At 51.1% G+C, this 17,514-nt stretch overlaps 1 long non-coding RNA gene across 1 annotated transcript; it reads right to left on the minus strand.

The window, feature by feature from the left end:
• Positions 1-7,329: 7,329 nt before the first annotated feature.
• Positions 7,330-11,035, minus strand: LOC106047242 (uncharacterized). The gene is made up of 3 exons (XR_001213652.3): positions 10,730-11,035; positions 8,673-8,765; positions 7,330-7,669 (listed from the first exon to the last, which is right to left on the minus strand). It is a non-coding gene; the product is annotated as an uncharacterized lncRNA (long non-coding RNA).
• Between the last annotated feature and the right edge of the window lie 6,479 nt (positions 11,036-17,514).

A 17,514-nucleotide genomic window follows, 5' to 3' on the forward strand; every position in this document is an offset into this window, starting at 1 on the left:
CTCCGTGCCGCATCCTGCGCCCACCGGCTGGTTCTCGCCTGGCGGAGCAGCACCCATGGGTGCCACGGGCAGGAGTGGTGGCGCGAGGGGTTATTGTCCTCGGTCACCGGGGGGAAAGGTGACCAGCTCTCAGGGAGGGCAGACGATGCACTTGCATTGCTTCCACCCCCAGCTGATGTCCCCTATCTCCGCGTGGACACGGAGCCAGACAGGTCCACTGGGAAAGGGCAGGAGGTTTAGAACGGACCACGTCCTGCAGAAGACAGGGCGCAGCGCAATCTCGGAGCAGATGCTGCTGAAGATCAGAATCTGCCTCTCCCCAAGCGCGGCCCTGCTCACAGAGGCGTGCTGCCTTCTGCTGCACCCCATGCAGGTAGCTGCGGAGTGGGGAAACGGATTTTTTCCCCGGAAAGGACTGCCTGCGTGTGAGTTTGCTGCGCTATTCGCAGCCCACGGGCCCTGCTTTAGATGAAGGATCCAGCTGGTAGATGCTGGCCAGCCAAGAGGAGCACCGAGGCTGCCGTGAACCTCGTGCAGAGCTGACCAGAGGCAGCAGCTGCCCCGGGAAGGCTGTGATGGCATCGGACAGACAGCAAGGGACGGACGGACAGCACGAACACGGGGCTGCGCTCTCCTCCCCGTGCTTTGCAGCAGCCACAGCCAGAGAGCACCTCTGAGTCTCCTCGTGCTCTGCGCAAACAAGTTTTGTTCCTGCGAGATGGGAACGGGCAGGAGAAATTAAAACCCCAGCTCATTTACGGGTAATGGGCCCTGCGAGCATCGGCTGCAGGGGAGGGGGAATCAGCAGGAAAGAGCTGACAGGGCTGGGAGCGCTCCTTCCTCGGGCTGCTGGCTTACAGAGGTGGCCGGCACGGGGTGGGCAGTGGTCCTGGTCCCGTGCCCTCCCATCTCCACCCCAGTACTTCTCCGCGCTCGTCTCTTTGTTTCCTTAACACACTTTGTTCACAAGACATAAAACGCAGCTCTTCGGCTCCCGGTGTCAAACAGACCCTCCCTTGCTCCTGGTAAGATTTAGGATGGATTTTAAAGTGTTATTACTGGCTTATGAGGCTTTAAATAATATTGGACTCTGCATATCTTTCAAATCTACTTTGTTTTAATATCCCTGATCACTTTTTAAGGTCTAAGTCTGGAGATTTATGGGGCTGTCTGCTCGGTAATTCAGAATCATGTGTGGCTCACAAATTCAGCGTTTATGTTCCTGGTTTGTGAAGCAAGTTTTGCTTCACACTTTGGGGTTTCTATTTTAAAATGGAAAGCAAACACATTTTCAGCAACGCTTCCTTGTTGTAGGAGTGGGAAGAGTCCTGGAGAGGGTGTCGTGTGTGACAGCGGCGCTAACCCTGAGCAGCAACGCTTTAGCCAAATTAAAACAAACGTCAAAGCAATTTATGTTCTCAGCTTGTTATTGGACTGATTCAGGAATAGCTTAGCCTGAAGTCCGAGAGGATCACCATTCCGTCTGGATTTAACAGACACCTTTGCTACCAGTGTCTGCAAGGCACCACGAAGCAGAGACGGAGAGCAGAGGTGCTGCGGGGAGCCCTCCTCAGGGCCTGCTCCTGCTGCACCCCACGATTCGTGCCTGGGGCTCAGCAGGCCAGGAGGGGGACCTGGGCCACGACTGACCCCAGTCACACAGCAAGGAGAGGCCATTAAGCACTGGAGTGTTGTCTGTCATTAAAACCTTGAGAATCAGCCCTTCTCTCTGCCTTGTCACTGCGCGGTGTCCACGTCAGTCTGCGTTTTTAAGTTTTGCCAAGCTGTTGCTTGAGACATGGACGAAATAAAGGGGTGTGCTGGTACCCAGCTCAGAGCCAACACGCACTAGCACCAGCCCAGAGCTGGGGGCAGCAGCTCCGAGCCCTGCCAGCAGCGGACACAGCAATAGCCCACGCTCTTGATGCTCGGTCCCAGCTCCGCCAGCAGCTCAGCGCAAGCCGTGGCAGCACGGAGCACTGCTGGGCTTTGTATTTGCCCACTCATCTCCGCACACTTCAGGCCATCAGCCGACAAGTTTATTTACTTCTTATAGCACAGAACGAATGACAAAGGGGCTCATTAAGTCCCTTAGGCAGAAACAAAAGCAAGCGGCGCACATGGTAGGCGCGTAAGGCTGATGGAGCGCTGGTTGGAGCAGGCAGTAGGCAGCAGGACAGCGTGCTTCGGGAAGCGACAAATTATAAACTGAGGTATTCAATCTCTAGAAAGCTTACACATTTAATTATCCAGCCAGACCTTCAGGGAAAAGAATTAGAACAATAATTATCAATTTGTTCTCTGTGTCCAAGGGCAAATTTAGCATTTAGAGGACAGAGTTGTTCTGTTTGTTTTTTTTTCCCTACTCTTTGTAATTCTGATTAGCAAAATGCGCTTTAGTCTTTGAAATGAATGATTCTTCCTTTCTCCTCCATGTGCTGTTTCTTTGGAAAATGGCCTGGGCCGTGGGATGTTTGCAGGGGCAGTGCTGGGTTTGGGGACAGGGTGCTGGGACACCGGGACATTTGCCCCAGCGCACCCTCCTGTGAGCGGGGCTCAGCTCTCCCACTTTCCTCAGCCTTTTTGCAAGGACTGCAGCATCGCCGAGGCGCCAGGACAATATTTCTGCTTTCTCTGCAGCGAGTGGCCCAGGCAGCTCAGGGAAAGGCACCCAGGCTCTGCGCCCACCACCCCGGAGCAGGAGCACTGCCCATGTCCCACTGCCACCCGCCAGCTGGCACAGGGCAGGGAGGCAGAGCACTGCCCACGGGCTCTGCGGTGATGGCAGGGCGCACACGGTGCCACCCACCGCAGGAACAAGCCAGGGGGTGCCTGCACTTGCAAGCACCAGGCAGGCCATCGCCATGCAGAGCATGTACACCCTGCTGCAGCTCGGCGCTCCGCGGCCATATAAAACACCTTTCTGCGATGGGATTTCCATTACACAGCGCATTCCCTGCAAGTTCTCTCATTATTGATTCAATTTCATGTTAATGGCCACCTGTCATAAACCACATCGACAATAATGAGCCATTTTATGTTGATTGTTGATCTATGGTAATTTCCAGAAACTGTATTCTTTATTTATTCATCAGCGTAATGGTAATTCAATATTGCAGCTATGTAAATTAAGGGTCTTTTCTTTTTTTTCTTCTAGGGTTGGAAGCTAGGCAGGACGTGGTTTTCAAAGGCAGAACTGCTCCTGAGCAGAGAAACGAGGAGTTATGTGCTGAGGCGTTGTCAGTCCAATGGTCTCCCTCTGCATTTCACCCCATCCTCCCAGGATGAGGAGGGCTGCTCTTCCTCCCCCCTGCGACACAGCAACTCACAGCCCCACGACAGGCTCCCCCCAGCTGCGGCAGTGCCCCTTGGGTCAGGAATCCCACCTTTCCCAAGTGTTTTTCTGGGTCACAAGGAAATCCTGCTCCTGCCAGAGCAGCCCCAGAGCCCTCGGCCCCCTCCTGCCAAGGCTCCCCGGGGCCGTGTGTGCAGATGGGGAACCCCAGCCCGACGGCGTGAGACGCCAGGTCTCACTGCTTCGCAGCTATCTGCTCCTGGCAGGCTTTAATTTACAGATAATGGACACTTTTTACAGTTAATATTTGAATACATCAGTTTCCACTTGACCTGTCTGAGCAAATTCTTGATGGATATTCAACCTCTTTCATAAACGGAGCTTATCCTTCAGCTCGAGGAGAAAATGAAACATTAACAAGAAATATAAAATGCAATTCAGGCTCTTCACGAGCGGAATAACTCCCGGTTACAGCCGGCTGTGCAGACCTCCTGCTGCGCGCCGCGGGAACCGCTCTGCCCGCTGCACGGCACCCCAGGGACCGCGGGGCTCGTCCCGGCTCTCGGCCCCATCCAGGCAGCATCGCACCCTCTCACCAGCACCAGCTTCGTGCTGGTGGCAAGAGCAGAGCCGTGCCGGAGAGCAGGAAAGCAGCCAGCAGCAGGGGTATGCCAACACATGCTTTACTCTACGCACTGAACCCAGCGGAGCTTTTGCTGCTTATTTTTTTCCTTTTGGGTAGTTTTTAAAGGTATCGAAAGGATAAAGATGAATCCGGCGTGGAAAGCCTCCTGGAATGAGCTCCATTATTAAAAATGCTCTATTTAATTCAGATTGATAACTGCGTTAAAGTAGCGGGCTTTCCCTCCCGTAATTGAGTTACACCTACAGCATTGAAGTCAAAGCGATTTTAATCACTGCCGCTGTTAGGTGTTGTATGCTGAATTCCTGGTGTCAAGGCGAGTGCTTGGAAACATCAGTTAAGGACACTGCTTGCCCGATTCCCCCTCACCTGCCTTCAGGCACCGGGCGTGCTCCGGTCGGGGTGGCTCAGGACCCTCTCGGTGACCCACCACGAGCTGTGGCCCATGCAGGGAACAGCTCAGCACAGCCCCCTTCTGAAGCCAGAGCCCAGTCCCGATTCCCTCTCCTGCCCCCATCGGGGTTGGCTGCATATTGCAATGTTGCATATATTCCATATATCCCGTATCTCTGGGTTTTGTTGCTACTGCCTGTGTTCGGGACTCGGCTGTACAACATGGACAGGCACAAACACAGCGTCCCCCGGTGAGTTAAGAGAGTCAGGCTCTCTTTCATTTTGACATCAGATAACCTTGATAAATTTTCTTATTAAATTTAATATCTTTGATCAATCACAGTAAAACTTGAGAGATTATTAAAATGAGGAATCGCTTTGTAGGGTTTATGGTTATTGTGCTACCTAAATTAAAAACGTAGGTGCTGTTATTTAAAGGAAGAAATACTCCCACCCTCCCTAAAGCCACGTATATCATTTTAGTTCCGGCCAGAGATCTGCGATAAGCAGAAATCTCTCTGCATGCTCCAATTAACCAAATGCACTGCTTCCCAGGGCTGTGGGCACCAGGCAGAGCATGGGGGATCCCCATCACCGGCCAGACCAGTGCCTGCAAACCCCTCAGCAAGGGGGAGCGGGGACTGCCCCAGGGGCTCGTCCTGCACACCAGCCCCTCCCCCTCCTGCCCGCCGGGATGCCCAGAAGGAAAGCAAGCGTGTGTTTGAAATTCAGCGACGTGATTATATGCTCATATATAATAGTTATATTTCATCATATAAGTCAAGACCACAGCACCACACCGGAGGTTTCATCTCAGGAGAAGCTTCCCATGCTCATGGCCCTGTCTGCACACAGGAGAGGGACACGGGGACAGCAGGGGCTGGACCACTTGCCAGCCTCCCCCTGTACCCCTGAGCACAGCAGCTGATGGGAATCAAGCCAATTTAACTAAACAGGAGCCATAAAAGCAGAGACAGAGGCTCTCCCTGCCTGGTGCCGAGCACTGGCAGTGTCTGTGCGTGCTCAGGGAGCAGAGGGAGGATGGGGAAAGCTGCTCGCATCCCAAGAGCCCAGCACTGCTAACCGCAGAGCGCATCACACCCAACAGAAGCCAGCATCCCGCTAATAACTGGGTGCCGTTTCTCAGAGCTGGTCTGTTTGCTCAGTACCCAACCCCGCCACCTCGTTCCCTCATCGCGCGCCTGGACAAGGCGTCATTACAATGATTGAAACTAAATTCAATTTCCTGGAGGGCTTCTCTTTGCTCCTTGCTGCTGTAACGCACACTGTCCCATTTTCCCAGCTAAGTACTGATGTCTTTTCTTGGTTATTATTCTAATTTGATAACATTATATATATATTTTTAAAGCTTAATTGTGCCAAATGTGATGGAAGCAGCAAGGACACTAGCACCAGCATGGCAGGGGGCAGGAGCCAGCAGGATGCAGGGGACATTCAGTGCCCAGCACGTGGGTGCTGCTGCTGGGGACATGGCACAGGGCTCTTTGGGACAGCTGTGCCACCTCAGGGCAGCTGTAAGAGGAGGACGGGTGGCTTTCTGCTGTGTTTTATTCTTTACATTTCACATCCCGCCAGCTGGGAGACATCCACAGAAGCCTTCCACTGAGGCTTCGCCTGGGGTTTTGCAGGAGCAGAAATAGCTGAGTTCAGCCCCAATCTGTTGTGATGAAGACAAGAGTTGGCCAACAGAAAGGGCAAGTCATCCTAACACGCCCAGGCTGCTGTCCTCCTCGGTTATCTCTGCCTGTGCCTAATCCTGGCTGCTACGGCCCCGCAGAGCGCACACAGCTCCCCCCCACGGGTCTCACTGCTGCCTTTTGGGCCGCTGACATTTTTAAGAAGCTCCACTTCCTTAGCCAGTGTTCCGACAACACTTTGATTTTCTTCCCTGAATGTTTTTTGTACAAACCCTTCAAGACATCAGTAAAGAGAGACACCATGGAATTATTATTAGGTACTGTCATCCACCCTTCCCTTCCCCCCAAAAAGCTTCAGGGCACAGAGAGCAATTACTCCACCCAGGAGACCCCAAAATGTTTAATTTCTTCCAGTGTTACTTCAGCGCCTGGAAATCCAAGACTACTTTTTTTTTTAAATGAAAAGTCATAGAACAAGTTAGATTTTAGGGCCATTGGGCAAAGGAGGAGGAGGAGGACTGGGCGAGAAGTCACCCACAGAAACACCCAGGAAGCGGAGCAAGCTGCACAAAGCTCTCTCCCGAGCAAGTGGGGCTCAGTGGGGCACACATCTGGGTCTGCCCCGCACAGACGGCTGTGCTCACACCTCTGCCAGCAGCTCTCAGAGAGGTGCACTTGAATCTGGCAAGACTTTGAAGATCCAGCTTCTTAGACCGAGAAGCTGACAGCTTTACATTTACAGCCTCCCCCCTACCCCCCCCAGATTGCAGGCAAAGACAATTAGAAGGGATAAAATCAGATGTTTCTTTAAAAGAAAGCATTATTAGGCTTACGCAGCACTGCTTTGTCAGAATGAGCTGCAAGGGACCAGCAGGGTTCATGGGTGGATTATGTGTTTAGAGGGATAAAGAAAATCCACAGCCACAGTTCTTAGCAAGGGAAACTGCAAGGGTATAAGGAGAGGAGGAGGGAGGAGGCTGCGGTGCAGGCAGGAAGCTGTAATTGCCTGCTGTCACATCTGGAACTGCATGCAACATCACTTACTGGTTATTTTGGGAGACAAGACACTGAATATGATGGACATGCTTCTGCCTTTGCTACCTGCAGAGAGGCTTGGCAGAAAGACCGGGGTTGGGAGATCTGTTCCCAGCACCTTTTCAGTTCAGGAAGCTTTGGCAATGTCATAAGAAATAACGATCAGCCCAGCTGCTAGAACAGAGCAGCGCAGCGAGCCCCTGTACTCCAGGTTAATCAAAGTGAACTTGTACATTTCTCACCCATCACGAATTTTCTGTCCTTAAAACCAGCTCTCAGCCACCAGCCTGCAGATATTTTCCACCTACCACTTCCCGTGTTGGTTCTCCCCATCGCAGCCTGCCACTTGCTCTGTGGGCAGCTGCCCAGCGGCGATGTCCCAGCAAGGGCTGGGGACAGAGCTGCGGGATGGGTCAGCGCAACACCGGGCGTGCTGCAACATTTTGAACATTTGAACAATTTTGTTCCTGACAGCAACACATCCAGCAGCTCCTGAGAACCATGACAGTGCCTTTTAGGAGCTCCTGTTCCCCCGTGTACCCTCACGGCTTTAGGTCTTGGGCTGAAACCGAAGGCAATAATAATCACCATGGTCACTGGTACAGGCAGATGATGCACGGGTGCTTGGCTGCATGCAGCTGGCCCCTGCAAATGAGACCATTACATTAACTGCTCTGCTGCTTTGGCACCTCAAACTAATTTTGTGTTTGTTTGGGCCATGAGTATTTTAACCTACAGTAACAACAAACTTTTGCCAACCCAAGGCAGTTTAATAGCCAAAACCGCTGATTAAAATTTTGAGTTGTCCCAGAATGATGGAACAGCTCCTGTCTACAATATATTAAGCTTCTGGCATTCAAATTTATATACAGTGTAAGCTTCCTTTATGAGGAAAAACAAGTTTCCTTTCTCACATCCAAAGCAGAGCAGGCTTCTCCTAAACACTGGCTTAACCAGACAGCCCATGCCAGCAGGCAGATGCATGCCCATTTAGCAGCGGCCACAGCTGTGCAGCACAGGGGATCTCCTGGGCACACCAGGACTTTCTGAAGGACCCCAAAACAAGCATATTTCCAGTGGAAACTGCACCGGGGAGTTCTGTGCCATCAACTCAGTGTCCAGCCCAGCTCTTGTGCCTGGGCTTTGCTGGGGACACACCAGGCATCCCCCCAACATCCCATGGAGCTGCTCTTTGGTACCTTGCACTCAGGTGCGCTTGGTAGGAGCCTAAATAAACTCTTGTCACTGCAGACCTCAATAAATTTTCATTACCATTTGCTTCAGCTGTTGCCAAACATTTCTCCTCTCCCTGAGGGATCCCAAAGTGGCCATAACTCCTTTCTGAGTCAAGGAGTTAATGTTTTATAGCAGATGGATACATTCAGTTTATCCTCTATTTCTCAGCCTCGAGTCTTTAGGCAAACACAGTCATTTTATGCAGGAGGAAAAGTTGACCAAAGATAAGAGCTGGGGCCATTTCTCAGAAGAGGCAAAGCCCAGCCAGGCTCAGCATGGGGCAGAGCAGGGAGGAGGACCCAGGGACCAAGCCAGGAGCAGACCCTTTGCCACGGTGCTGGCACACAGCAGCTCTGCCACCTGCAACCCCCCCTGCTTCTGCAGAGGCACCCGCAGAGCCTCCCCCGCTCACCTTTATCTGGAGAAGCTGGCATTTAATTTCACATCGCTCTTAATCCTCTTACTCCTCCAGGCTTCGCAAGGGCAGGTTTGGAGCTGTTTTTAGCTATATCATAACGGCAAGGAGAAATGAGGGCTTTAGGCTTTGCTGTTGGACTGAGGGTTTGTCCCCCCGGAGCAGTCCCAGTGGGGGCAGAGCCCCCAGCTCGCCCTGGCCGAGCAGCACCAGCAGGAGGGCTGCAGGAACCGAGCCCATGCAGCTGCCGAGCTCCTTCAGCTACACTCCGTTAGTGCAGAACAGTTCTTACACCGCCCCAATTGTCTTCCTTTGGATGAGACTGCGTGAAATGTTGTGAAATGCTAGTGCTATGAATTATTATCCCAGAAAGGTGTGTACATTCGTAAACTCACTTTGCTTAAAAAAGAAAGCAAGACAAGCAGGAGATGTTGGGTAATTTATAACACTTGCTCTGCACTGCTGCTCCTCCCCAGCCACACCAATGCTATCACTCAAGGATTTGGGATCTGCACTGGGAAAATGCTTGGCTTGAAGTCCTTCAGTTCTGTTGTGCAGGCTACAATAGGGCTTTTAAAGCTGAAGAACAATTTGGAAAGCATACAAACCCCCTCCTGATAATATCATATCCCTGGGAGGAAGCTGCATTTATACCTGTTTTGATATACAGGCTAATTAAGGATTGCCAAGAGAACTAGAGAATTTGCATCAAAATGTTGTTTCCATCATGATAAATAAGGCTCTCGTAGCTATATTCTACCTAGAGGACAATCTCATGCCATTTATAGTCACTGTGCATATGACTTTAAGCAATAGTCACTCAGCTATAGAAAATTCATTTGTTTCTCTTAAGAAGATTTTATTGCATGCTGAGGATCAATCGCATGTCTGTAACTCAGGCTCAGACGAAAAACTACCTGCTTATAGGTGACTTCTCTTGATAGCTATTTCATGTAGTACTGCAAAAGCTGTTACTGAAGAATAGCTATTGTTTGAATCCTACAAACCCAAGAACTTATCAAGAGCAGCCCCTAGCTCCTAGCTGCCACAGATGTTTCCAAGCTCCCTTTCACTGCTTAACTGCATATCCTTCGATGCCTCATCATACTGCTTTAAAGTTTCATTTCCTCTACAAGAGGCCTTGGATTTTGCAGGTGGACCTGGCACTGGTTACTGTGGCACACTGCAGAAAGCAAATAACCTAAGTTCCAAGCCCAGCCTGACCTGGCAGGTAATTTTAGCTTAAGAAGTTCCATCATTTCCAGGTTTTGCTGACCACTATTTATACAATGCAGCGATTTAAGGTCTCCATTTCTGGGAGAAAGCAATTCACTGTCAGGCAAAGCTGGCCTCACCTCCAGGCTCTGCAAGGGCTTTTCCTTTCCTGGAGCAAACAGCATGGCAGCTCTCTGTTTGTTTTCTCTCCCGCTCACAAAATTGAATTATTATCCCTGCAGTGATATTCTTAAAGTTAAGAACAAATAAGTGTAGGAATGTTACAGAAAATGTGTCCACTTAGAAGTCAACAGAATAGCACAATATTTAAAGCTGTCTTAACAGTTCCTCCATCTCTGCAGCAAGATTTTTCATTTCATTAGCACTAAGTGCACTCATCAAGCAGTTATTTTAAAGCAGGATCCTGTATAAAAACCAGAAGGAACCCCCATGCCAGGCCACATGCTGTGGGGCACCCCCTGAGCTGAGCACATCAGTGTCCTGCACTGTCCCCAAAGCAGGACAGCAGCAAAGCCAAACCAGCACCCCCACTTCTGCAAATCAAGCTGCAAGAGCCTAGAATTAGGATTTATTGCAAGACACAGACATTTCTTCAATACTTTAAGTCAATGACCTTAGTGTTGGTTTTGAGCTATTGTTCAATTTGCACTCATTGCAATTTAAAACTCACCACAACAATTAATCATCAGCCCAGAACATTGCAGGGCTGCACTAACAGGGATATGGAGATTAATTAGCAGAGACTGTTTGAGCACGCTGTTCAGAAGCCCAGACCATCAGAGCTGCTGCACCCCAAGCCCCATCTGCACCCCACTGACCTGCCGCAGGAGCACACAGCTCCTTCTGGGAGCTGCTCTGCACGCACGATGAGTTGGATGAAGATGGAGTCCTCCAGCACAACCCCCACAGACAAGGATTCATCCCTTACTAACTGGGAGCCCCTACCGAGCCCACTTTTATGCAGTGCTGGGAAGCATTTCAGCTGCGGCTCACAGGTGTCCTTCCTCCTGGCTGTTATGACACCTGTTTAAAAGGGAGATTTAAATAAAAAAAAAAAAAGGGAGATGTTTAGCATTAGCATTAATTGCAATTTCCCTCTTCTGCTCATTTCTGGATTTGTTATTCTTTATTGAGAGAAAAAAAAAAAAAAAGAAAAAAGAGCACGTCCAGAAGGATGAAGTTATTGTTTGTGTAGCTCCAAATAAATACTCTTGACAATGCACCTGTCAGAGGTTTCACAGGCCTGTTTTCTCTGAGCTAATAACTCAAACAATGAGTTGTGAGACAGTGTTTTTTTTTTTTTTTTTTTAAAGGTCATTTTAATAAAGTTGTCATTGAGATTTATACTTGCAGGTTAAAAGCTCACTCCCGATTTCCTCCGGCCGCAGAGGGATCCCCTCCTGCTGCCATGGCGCGGGCACCTCCCTGGCGAGCAGCTCGAGGGGACGCGCTCTGTCCTCCCTCAAAGCAACCCAGCTGGCGGTTCGGGATTGCTGGATGGAGGAGGGAAGCATAAGCTCCTCAGTGGTTACAGTGGGTGTTTTGGGGCTCAAATATTCTCTTGTTGGCACCGCTCTGCGCTGTCATAAACACAAAGTGCCTTCTCCTCCTTGGTGAGCCCGTGGGGCGCACCAACACGGAGCTGTGCATGGCAGAATGGGAAGCACCCGGCCCACTAACGATGTCTGGGGTTTCTGGAGCGGTGTTTGGGTCCCTCTGGGCCAAGGGCAGAGTGGGTACCCGGGGACTGCGGTGGCTTCTCCCCGAGGCTGTCCTGCACAGCACCGAGTGCCGGACGCGGCAGCGCCGGGGCCATCACCGGCAGCACCCCGCATAACGAACGCTGACTCCCACCCTGCTTTTATTAACCGTATCCATCACACGGCAGCGGGGCTGGGAGGACGGCAGGAAAATCAATAGGTGAGGACTGAAGTTATGGGAAACAATCAGGCAGTTTAAGTTGCTTCTCGCTCCCTTTCTCACCCACCGCTCGGGAGCGGTGCGCAAACAGCCCATGGATCTTCCTGGCAGCACCCCTGACTGATGGAAAGTGTTGATTTACAGGGATTTGTGGGCACTTCCTGGACCGAGGCCAAAGCCTTTTCTCTGCTTGCATCCTTGCAACGGAGCACATGAGGGGAGGCTTTCTCTGGAGGGAACATCCCTGGGGGGGGCACAGCTACAGCCTGGCCCCCTGCAGCCCTGGCTGCAAAGGGATGGGGATTTCTCCTCCACTGGTGCCAGGTTTGCTGGTGACATGTCCCCTTGGCTCAGTGCCTGCCAGAAACTCCACAAGACCTTGATTTTTAGCCCCCAGTCCTCTAAAGACCTCTTTTTTTTTCTTTTTTTTTTTCTTTTTTTCCTTTTTTTAACAAAAATGTAAATTATAATCAAAGGTAATGCGCGGGAATGATCAGAGCCCAGAGGTGGTGTCAGTCTTGATGGCTTTATTAAAGTTTTAATACTCTTCACCTCCAGCTAATCTTGCAGTCATTATGATTAGGGAGAGGAGACAATCAGGCTGCCGAGACCACCCGCACCGTGCCTGGAGCAGCTCGGGGGGGCTCACACCCCTCGTCCCTGGGCATCTGCCTGGCCCCGTCCCACACACCCCGGCCCCCCGCGTGCTGGAGCGGGGGGTGAGCCAAGCCTGGTGCCAACACATCCAGTAAAGCAGGCAGTTCTTGATGTTTGAGAGGCAGAAGTGAAGAAAACCTGTGTTTATGCTCAATCATGTTGTATTACCTAAGCACCAGATACTGCTACAAGTGGTGTGGTGGCTGCGAGTGTTAATAACGCCGTTAAAATGTAGTTCAAGCAGAATGTATTGATTTGCTGAAAATGCCCGCACCTCTCGCAGCTTCTGCAAGGACATATTTCAGAATGGAAATGAAACTCCGAACAAAACCTAATTTGCTTAAAATAACTGCAGAGGGTGAATTGTTTTGTATTGGAAGAACAAATAAACAAATGGAAGATATGGAATTTGAGTAACGAGTGCAAGCTTCATATGACACTTTTTAATATAGAATTATGGATGAAATCCATCCAGAAGTACATCCGATTTGTATTGTAAAACATGCCTGCTTGTTTAAACAATTGCATCACGGGCCCGAAATCCAGCAGTCTTTGAGAGATTATTAATGAGTGCTTCACCAGGACTTTCTCTTTCAGAGTTTCTAATAACTGTTTAATAAATATGTAAATATGGATCCATCCATTACCGCAGCACGTGGTGGTGAAGCCAAGCGCTCTGCTGCGGGAGGAGCACGCGTGGGTTTTCTGGGGGTGCTTCTGCAAAAACTGAATTTTCCTTTGCAGGGCAGACACGACACGTGGACAGATTTGCTGGGCTGTGTCCCCCCAAATCACCAAGGACCCCCCCTCGCTCCCGCCAGCTCCGGCGGGCATCGGCCACTCCGTCCGCAGGCAACACAACGCCAGGTTCTCCAAATTGCTTTTTCATGGTCACAGCTCCAGGCAGTAAGAGGCTGGCAATAAAAATAATTTGTCGGAGGAATGTTGATAAAACCCTGCTTATTGCGAGCTGTAAATCCAACGTCGACACTTCCACCTTTATTTCCCACCCAGGGAACAATATCCACTCGCACCAAACTTGGAGGAGAGGGAAGGATATACGGCAATCATTCTGCTCCACCAGTCTTACCAAGGAGCTCGTAAAAATTAAGGAATGGCTTTTATTCAGAGAGATAAGGGCTCTGTCATTGCCAGAAACGAAGCACAAAATTGCTCCAGCCCGGAGGAGGTGACTGTAGCGTAGCAAGGTTTCCTCTTCCATCTCCAGTTTACCAAACTCGTGCGAACTACAACTAAAGAAGCTGCAGCAACCCCAGAGGTCTGGACTGGTGATGTTTCTCTTTCACCCTCACTTGGGTCAGAGGAGGGCGATTCGTGGCGGGCTCCTCGCGCCGCAGCACGCCGGGCACGGAGGAGCAGGCGCTGGTGCCGCTCGCTTTGCTCGCTGCGCTGGCAGGGCCGCAGGGTTCCCCGGCGCGCACGGCACTCCTCCAAGCAGCTGATCAATTACCCTTTATTAGGTTTATTTCTTTCATTAGTCATTTCTTCAATGCTTTCGATGTTTCATTAGTCTCCTCTCAAGTTACAGTGGATTTCGAGCACTGTGTAGAAGAGGATAATTCATTTTATTAGGTCATTTATTTTGTGGGTACATTTTTAAAGGTCAATTAATCAATCTAAATGGGGGAGGAAGTATAGAATACCATATAGAGCCTCCTTCCGCTGCTGCCGGGGGAGCCTGGTGCTGGTTTACTTGTCCAGGCAGGGAGAGGCGCATCGGTAGGGGTGAGCGCTGTACATTTGTGTGTCCTTCCAACGGGGCCGGTGCTGCCACAGCTGCCTGGGGTGCTCGGCGGCTCCTCCTTGGTGATGGAGCAGCTCCTGGGGCCCGTGTGAGTGCAGCCCACGCCATCCTGGTTCGCTGAACATCATCGATTCAACTGCAAAAGCTTTCCTGTGGGGTGGCCCCGTGCTGCAGAGGGGGCTGGGGGCAATGCGGCTCCTCTGGGGGTCTGGGGATGGCCGAGACCTCGCTGCCTTCACCCACCCATAGCACTGCATCGACTGGGATACGTATTGCTGTGCAAGGAATCAGAATGGTCGTTTTATACGTATTTTTACCAAAGCAAGTGATTTATTCAGCCCTAGAGCCGTGGTCATTACAGAAATTGGGAAGCAGAAGGCTACTCACCCTGCCGGTGTGAACCATCCCATTAATTTCCAGACGAGAGGAGCTGGCAGGGCTGTGCACCGGGCAGGACGCACGAGGAGGGACGCAGAGGGAACCCGAGTGCTGCCACAAGGCTGCCGCACGAGTCAGGGCTGCAGCAATAATGAGGGGAAAAGAGGCTCAGCAACAAGAGCCGAGAATCTGAAACGGCTTTGGTGAAACGTTGGTAATGAGGCTTAATCAAGGAGCTGGCCGGCTCCACTTAGACATTTCATTATTATTCCCTACGGGGAATCAGAGATCTGCAAGTTCAACCCAGGGAGCAAAAGCCAGAAAATCCATTGCTGCCGCTGCCTTTCCTGTTTGTATTTACATTTTTATTGATGCCATACAGTGAAAAACACCCATTATTTTAACCGCAAAATCCACTGAGCGGTCTGATAAAGCTTCCCTTCAGGAAGGTGGAGCGTGATGGAAAGCACGAGCAGCTTGACGCCTCCACTGAAAAGTAAGAGGTGTGCTTCGCTCAGAGTGGGAAATGCCTGGGAATCTCGGGAAAATCCCGTCTTGCAGGGGCTGAGGCGCCCTTTGGCACAGCTTGGCAGAAGAACAGCAGCGAGGATGTGCGATTAATGCCGGTTTATGTGAACGGCCAGGGCCGGAGGCAGAGCCATGCTGGGGTGCCAGGCTGAACCCCAAAACCGGGGGTGAGTAGGGCAGGACTTTAGCAGGGATGAGCTTTTCTGTCTCAAGAGTGGCCAGGGCACGTGAAGCAGCACGCGCACGAGGGCCATGGCACAGATGCGTTTTCACTTATTCTGTCTTTTCTCGTTCTCATTAAATGTGTTAAAAAGCTTTGCCAAGGGCTCCTTAAAAAAACCACCACTGACAGATAAAATATTTTCTGATATTCGCTGCAGCGATCTCAGTGTCCTGCTTCGGAAGAAGAAACCCCTGGGGGCCTGGGGCATTTCAGGGCACCGGGCGGGCGCACCTCGTGCTGCAGAGGTGCCATGCGCTGCTGAGCCCCGTGGTGTAATTATGCTGCATGGATTTATCACTCCCCTGACCTCAAGGGACCCTTGCATTTTCTTTTTTTCCTTGTATTCTTGTGGTGCTTTTGGCCACCATCAGCCACAAGCCACCCGCCCAGTGCAGCTGGGGCCACCTCAAGCTGCAATGGGGAGGTTTTTGCAGTTGGCAAAAACATACACACTTTTTCCTCTTCCAATGTAGGAATAATTTTTAAAATCTTGTGATGCAAGAAGGGTTTCAAACCACTTATTAAATAATGCACGAGGAAAACTTAAAAATTGATGCTAAACTTTATTTTCCTTGGTCTGCTGAGAAGCTGCTCGACTTGTTACAGCCCAGCATCTTCGCAGGTTATCAAGAGCTGTATCAGCACTTGCAGCATGTTAATGCTCATCCAAGTGTTTGCAGTAAGCTGGTGGTAAATCTCCTTTCCTTCATTTACTTTCCCATTCCTGGCTTTTTCAGTGCAATAAAATGATATTTCCTGATGAACCCTGGAGCAACAAGGCCAGAAGATGCTCGCTGTGCCGCGAGCGAGCAGCACCCGCCGTGCGAGGGGCACCCTGGCACTGCTCCTTTCCATAACAGCAGAGGTGGGATGTTTTCTGATCAGAATAGGTGCCCTGCAAATGGAAGGGAATCGAGGGTGGAAAGCAGACCTCCGCTGAGAGCCGCCTTACCTCCGGGTGATTTATCCTGCTGGCATTGTCACCGCACACTTCTGTCTGCACGGTGCTAATAGCAGCCTCGTGAGTCCTCCGCAGGATTATTAGGCAATTAGGCTTCCCCTTTCCTCAACGCAGTGCCGATGCCTTCAACATTTGGGTTTATAGCCACGCAGGCTTTAAATAGCGACGCGCTTGAAGTAGGACAGTAAGGAGACAATTTAACAGCCAGCCAGGCAGTCGCTACCCGGTACAGGGAAGGCAGAAACATCCCATCAGTGTTAGATGACATTGAGGGCTTACACGTGCCAAAGACAAACACTGTGTCCCCCTCTATGTGTTCTCTGACTGCAAGGCCCGCGGTGTCTGTCCCGGTGGTGCAGGAGGAACAGGAGGGTTCTCCAGGATCGGGCAGGCAGTGGGGTGGGGGGCAGAACCCCGACCACCAAAGGCGGCGCCCTTGTGCAGCCGGAAAAGATGCTCCCGTGCAGTGTGTATATGCTCAGTGTGTCTGCCTGCCAGCCGCTGAGCGAGGAAGTCCTTCTGAGAACAGCCTGCGTGACCCTCCGGGAGTGCACTGGGCTGAGCTGGGAGCTCGCATCGTCACAGACGTGTCACAAGTCTCCTGCAACACGCTTACGTTTTAAACAGGCTAAATAAATATTAATAAACCATAAAGAACACAGGCTCCGCTAGGAAAGTAGAGGATAACAGATGGTCTGTAGTTAACCATAGCATTATTTCCAGCCGAGGAGCCGTGGTGGTACAGCAGAGCGTGGGAGCGGAGCCTGGGCTCGTCTCAGCGCTCCTCAGACGGGGAGGTTTGTGCGCCCTGCTGGGCTCCGGCCCTTCTGCTGCTCCACGGCACGTGGACGGCCAGGCTGGGCACATGGACAGGGTGAATTTGTGCACATGGACAGAGCAATTCTGGGCACATGGCACATGGACAGGGCGAATTTGTGCACATGGACAGGGCAAACGTGCACATGGACAGGATAAATTAGTGCACGTGGACAGGGAGAGCCTGTGCACACAGACGGGTCAGGTTCGTGCTCCGTCTGAAGGGTGGAAGTTTCCTCTCTGACGCTGCTTAGTGGTGAGTGCAAAAAGCAATTAACGGGGAAGGAAAATTCCCTCGGACAAGAGTGGCCAGAAACCAGCCATAAGCAGAGCAATTTTCAAAGAAGCCGTTGAA

Source organism: Anser cygnoides, chromosome 23 (assembly GCF_040182565.1).
Source record: "Anser cygnoides isolate HZ-2024a breed goose chromosome 23, Taihu_goose_T2T_genome, whole genome shotgun sequence".
Taxonomy (NCBI): Eukaryota; Metazoa; Chordata; class Aves; order Anseriformes; family Anatidae; genus Anser; species Anser cygnoides.